Source organism: Otolemur garnettii, unplaced genomic scaffold (assembly GCF_000181295.1).
Source record: "Otolemur garnettii isolate 467f Iridium unplaced genomic scaffold, OtoGar3 scaffold00105, whole genome shotgun sequence".
Lineage (NCBI taxonomy): Eukaryota > Metazoa > Chordata > Mammalia > Primates > Galagidae > Otolemur > Otolemur garnettii.
Window position 1 is genome coordinate 2,739,847 of NW_003852500.1, and position 6,346 is coordinate 2,746,192.

General features: G+C 46.6%; 1 pseudogene; it reads right to left on the reverse strand.

Moving 5' to 3' along the window:
* Positions 1-697: 697 nt before the first annotated feature.
* LOC100959245 lies at positions 698-1,940 on the reverse strand (annotated as a pseudogene).
* Between the last annotated feature and the right edge of the window lie 4,406 nt (positions 1,941-6,346).

Sequence of the window (6,346 nt, forward strand, 5' to 3'; positions counted from 1 at the left end):
ATTCTTAAAGCCGCAGGTGGTTAATTAAAGTGGTAGTTATGTGCTATAACTTTTCTTTTTTCTGTTGGTTTATTTTTCTGTTAGATAATTGACTAGCAATGTCATCCTTTCATCAATGAAAGAAAAAATAAGCTTTTAGAGAATCAAAGTTAATTTTACTCAGAATCTTACTGAGGATTGCAGCCCTAGAGGAATTTTCCATAGTTTCTGTTAGTCTGTTCCAAAGCAATGTTTCAGCCTACAGCTTATTTACAGGTGATGGAAGTCCTCTATGTGCTCAGAAAGCTCATTCAAGCAAAATTTTATCAATGTTTGGGTGCAAGAGTACATCCTGTAGATTATGGAGGGATTATCGTGAAACCTATCAGACATTGTGTGGGAGAAGGTGAGGGCTTATCTTTTGTAAAGTGCAGTGATTCAGGCAAGAGACAGAACCTGTGCTGTATTCTGCTTAGTGTCTTCAAGGCATTCTTCTGGTGGGCTGTGTCCACAGTTTCTGAAGTTAAGCTACCAAGCAGAATGAGGAAGCATGGCATTTTCAAGGCGAGGAACCACTGTGTGGCTGGCCGGGAGCAGACTTTTGCTACTTTGTGTCACAAAGGGGAAGGACTCAGCAGGGCCTCATACTGCCAGTGAAATGTCCTGGCCCAGAAATGCCTTATGAAAGTTATGCTCAGAGCACATTGGCCAGGACAGGTCACATGGGGCCCTGAAGGGAGGTACCACCCACGCAGGAACCTGTGTCCAACACCATCTCACTGGAGGTGGGAGTATTCTGAGGGAGGGGATCATGGTCCTGCCAGGGGTATCAAGAGTGAGGACATGGCCTTGTCCTCTGGGTTTGAGGGATGTTAAAAGAAAAATATTCTGCCAATAGTTTTTTTTTTTTTTTTAAAGGGGGAGATGCTTAATTCTTTATTTACCAGTTTTCAGTATAATACATGAGTTCCCTTTCTTCCTTCAAAGATGACACATTCTTTTTTAAAAATAGCATTACAAACTCTGATTTAAACACATTGAGTGGGTTTTTGATCCATAGCAATTAATATAGAAACTCTGTGGCCAGTGAAGCCTCTTCAAGCTGGCTCCTGAGAGCTTTGGACATGACCCCAGGAAAAGGAAAGACACAGCTACTTCACAGCTGCCTCTTGCTATCAGCTGGCAGAAACCACTTTTTTCTTTCCCTTTGTCCCCATGAAAACTCCAAACCCCATCTGCCGAGAGAGGGTGCTGCAGGATCATCTCATACATTTCCTGCCCAGACCCAGAGCCAGCCATTTCTCCAAGAAGTCCTGGCTTCTGTTAGTGAGAAACTCTCCAGACCACCATCTGGGCGCTAGGGATATTCACTGCAAGGGACTTGCTCATTATGTTGGGACCTTTTCAGTGAACAGGGCTTTGATCTCCAGCCACTGCTCATAGTCCTCCTCCTCATCCTCGTCAGGAGACTGGAAGACACTCGGGCGGTGTGCCACAGGTAGCTGCTTGGCATGCAAGTAGTTCTTCACCTGGCCCAGAGGGCTACCCAGCCCCAGGCCCGTCCGCCTGCTAAAGAGGAGGGACCTCTTCCCAGTGCTGGGGGTGGGCGTGCTGGGAGGGGCGCTGGCCGAGCTGGGGGGCACATCTGTGTTGTTTTGTACCTTCTGCAACTTGAGAAACTGCTGTAAGAAGCTACCATCATTTGCAAACTTGTTGGAAACACAGGAAGAATTATGTGCATTTGCAATTTCTCCAGAATGTGGGGGCTGAGGGCTGTCCACCTGATTTCTGCTTGGCTTTCTGCTTGATTTCTGCTCCATTTTGGCTTCAATGTCCTGTTTCTTCTGAGCGATGAGCTCTTCTTGGTGAAGGATGTTCATGTTCATTTTTCCAGATTTGGGGGAAGCAACCCCAAAGCACTGGTTAGCCTTCCCTGCAACATCCTGGTTGTCCATCTTATTCTGCCAATTGTTAAAATGGTAAATAAGACTTATATAAAGACTAACTGTAATGGGAGTGAAACTGACTCAACTCTGAGTACAGCGAGGAGAAGGGGGGATTTATAGCTAAGGAGCAGAATGAGGGAGTGATTTTCCATCAAGGGTAGCAGCAGTCTGGAGGTGGTGGTTCACATCTGTAATCTCAACAATTTGGAAGGCTAAGGCAGCAGGATCACTTGAGCCCAGGAGTCTGAGGCTCAGGGAGCTACGATCATACCACTGCACTCCAGCCTGGGCAGCACAGTGAGATCCTGTCTCTAAATAGATAGGTAAGTAGGTAGGTAGGTAGGTGTGGGAGTTTTGCTAAACTGACATAACAGGATTCTTGCTGAAGGCAGACCAGAGTGATCAGGTATCAAAGACAAAAGACTCTAAACTGACTTAGCAAGATTCTTGCTAAGAGTAAGGGAGGCAGGTCAAAGATAGGACAGGGACCAAGTTTGAAGCCCACTTGAGAAGAGAACTCAGAGGAGTTTGATCCAACTTTGGTCAAGGAGAGAGAGTCTTTGGGGGTTTAGGACACCTGGCCTGGCCCGTGGAATCTGAGTGGTGACAGAGTGAGCTGCCCTGGAGGAATAGGTGTGAGGAGACAGAGAAAAATGTACCCACTTCCCCAAACCCTTTGGCTGCTTTGGGAAAACTAGGTCTCTGGGGCTAAGGCATCTGCTTTCATCTCCCTGATCCAGGCCAGCCAGTACCTGCCAGGTCCCACCCAGGCTGCTCTGGCGCCGCCACAGAATCTGATCTGGCCAGAAAGCAAAGACCATTTGTTCTCTCTGCTCACCTCCCCAGCTGCCCCGAAACCAGCCCTAGATCAGTTTTCAGGGCACCTGTGGGTGAGCAGGGACCTCAGGATGACCTGAGTCTCAAGTCTGACTGGGTCAGCTGTCATTGATCACAGGGCCACTCACTCTACAAAATCCCCACTCTCTCAGCCCTCTTGCCCTGTGGACAGTCCCACGCGTGGACTAGAGGGTCCCACTGGAGCCCATCTCACTGACTCCTGACTTGGGTCACGTTAATTCTAATAGTTCCAGGCTGAACTTATATCATCTTGGGCTGCAGAGGAGGGAGCCCAGGCCTCTGGTAACCACAGCCTTCAGTCTAGAAAGCATGCCCATCCTTCTATCCTTTTTCTTGCTTCCAGATGCTGAGAGCAAGACACTACAAAGGCTTGAGTACCTAGAGTGGCATAAGTATAAACTGGGTGACTCTTGGTGGCCTCTGTCAATAGCAAACTACACACTTCCTATGTTGTGAAATATTGCAGAGCCCAGCTGTGGCCACTATTTTCTTTCACCCTCTCATGCTGGGCAGTTTTCCCCAATGCTACCTGACTTTTACCTCATCATTTGTTCTACCTGTTCTTGAACTTGATATCAATGCAATCTCCAAACATGTCCTCTTCTGTGTCTGGCTTATTTTGTTCAATATTATGTCTGTGACATTCATCTGCAGTGTTACCTATGTTAGTAATTCCACCCACGTGCTGATGGACACTTGGGTTGTTCTACTGTTGGCCACTGAGTGAAACTTCCTTGAGCATTCCTTTTTTGTCTTTCAATGAATGCACACTCATTCCAGTTGTGTAAGTACCTTAGTGGAAAAGCTGGATGGTAGGGACAGCCTACATTTATTCAACTTTAGCTGATACAGCCATGTGGTTTACCAATTTACCCTTCAATGCACAGCAAATGTCTCGGTCTTAGCCAACATTTGATATTGTCAATTTTGTTAATTTTGGCCCTTTGTCTCATCATATTTTGACCTTTTTTTAAGAGGAGAGAGAGAAAGTGTCTGTTGCTTAGGCTGGAGAGTGCAGTGTCAAAATCATAGCTTACTGCCACCTCAAACTCCTGAGCTCAAGTGATCTTCCAGCTTTAGCCTAGGAGTTGGGACCATAGGCACATGCCATCACACCCAGATAATTATTTAAAACTTTTTAAATTTAGAGATGGGATCTTGCTATGTTGTTCAGGCTGGTCTAGTCTAGAACTCCTGGCCTCAAGTGATCTACTTGCCTTAGCTTCCCAAAGTGCTGGGATTTTAGGCATGAGCCACCTCACAGACCCAGATTTTGAATTTCTTTGCCATCGTGTACACTCTTGTGAGCTCAGAAATCTGAACTGGACAAAGGTATTCATGCTGTATATCCCTTTCTCATCTTGCTTATCCACCTGGCCTTTTTGTTTGTCATTGGGAAGACTCTGAGGTGAATTTGCAAGACATTAGGTATCTTCTAAGTTTGTCCCTGATGGTCCTTGCCTTCTGGCATGGCAATCTCCTCCTCTTGAGTATATGCTGGACCTGGTAATCCCCTTCTAATCTATAGAATACAGTAAGTGATGGGATGTACCTCACTTCCAGGATTAGTGGCTTTGATGAAGCAAGCTGACCTATAAAGAAGACCATGTGTCACAGAACTAAAGATGATCTCTAGCCAGCAGTCAGTAAGGAACCAAGGCCCCAAGCTCAACAGCCTGCAAGGAACTGAATCCTTTTAACACCACAGAGTGAACTTGAAGGCTGATCCTGCCCTGGTTAGATCTTAATTGCAGCTCTGTTGAGAGACCCTGAAGGAAAGGACCCTATTGAGCTGGACTCTGATTCTAGGGCCACAAAAACGGAGATAATAGAAGTGAGTTGTTTTAAGCTGCTAAATTGGGGGCATTCATTATGCAGCAATAGCTAACTGATACAAATGAAAAGGACACAGAAGTCAGGGAAAGAAAATATCCTTGGTTATCAGGAAGCATTTATTTGGTTCTTGATACATTTTTCCTTTTTTTTTTTTTGAGGCAGAGCCTCAAGCTGTCCCCCTGGGTAGAGTGCTATGGTATTACAGCTCAGAGCAACCTCCAACTCCTAGGCTCAGGCGAGTCTCCTGCCTCCGCCTCCCAAGTAGCTGGGACCACAGGCACCCGCCCCAACGCCTGGCTATTTTTTGGTTGCAGCCGTCATTGTTTGGCGGCCCTGGGCTGGATTTGAACCCGCCACCTTAGGTGTATGTGGCTGGTGCCTTAGCCACTTGAGCCACAGGCGCCAAGCTGATATATTTGTTTTAATAAACATACTTTTGCATGTCTGAACCATAACATTCAATTTACCACACTGAGAATCATGTTGAAATAAAGAGCTTTCCAAAATTCTTATTTCACCCAAAATACATTATTTAGAAATATTTCTTTCCCGCAAGTGTACCTAAACCATCACAAGCTCCCCCCATCCCACAATGTTACCCTGCCCACTGACCACGTATAAAGTGGCTGGGAGAGAAAAAAAAAAAAGAAAGCCAGAGCTTCTTCCAACTTTTATATGAGCTCCAAAAATTCTGGCCTAAAAGCTGTTAATAAAATGCTTGCTGGGAAAAATGAGCCCTTTTGGGGCTCATTATTCTCCCTCAAAGTGACACTTGGCTGCTACTCAAAATGTCACCAGCACAGATTCTATTCTATTCTACCATTTTCACATTTTATGTATTGGTTGCTGTATGGAGGGGACAATACAGGCAATGCTGAAAGATGATGCCTGTGTGGGTTGAGCAGTGGGCATCCATGAATCAATAGCCCTCTTAACCTCCACTAGTGTGATAACATGCTCTCAATACCCCATTCATGCCTGTTGTTGCAAAGATGCAACACACCAGGAGTGGATGCTATTTGTGCTACCTTCTCCAGTTCCTCCTTCAAATTCATCTCCACATGGTGAAGATTATTCATAGCAGATGCCTGTGACTCTGCCTGGGGCCTCCTGGGGTCCCAGGACTGTGTCCCATGTGTGCACTGGGAAGGCAAGAAGTTGGAGGAGTTACCGCCTAAGGAAGCAGCTCTCAGATAATGCCTGTTTACAGTTGGAGGATAAACACCCCCACCCCATCGGCTTTAGGTGGGAGCATTCTGCAGTACGTGCACCAGCCATCTTCCTCAAGTCCCTAGCCACAGGAGCCCTGGTTGCCCACAGTGTTGTCTGCTCATTGGTGCTCCCTGCATGGCTCACCCTTTTCCTGCAATCACAGGTAAACCTTATCCCCATTTTGATTAGATTGTGACATCTTTGATTCACATTGTCCACACCCTAAAACTGAGGTCCCCAACCCCTGGCCAACCACCTGTACTACAGACATGTACTGCAGACCTAGGCCCCAGAGCAGGAGATGAGGAGCAGGCCAGTGAGGGAAGATTCATTTGTTTTTATAGCTGCTACCCATCACATCACCACTTGAGCTCAGGGGCATTAGATTCCAATAGAAACAAGGAACCCGGCTCGGCGCCTATGGCTCAACCGGCTAAGGCGCCAGCCACGTACGCCTAAGGTGGCGGGTTCGAATCCCCAGCCCGGACCCGCCAAACAACAATGACGGCTGCAAC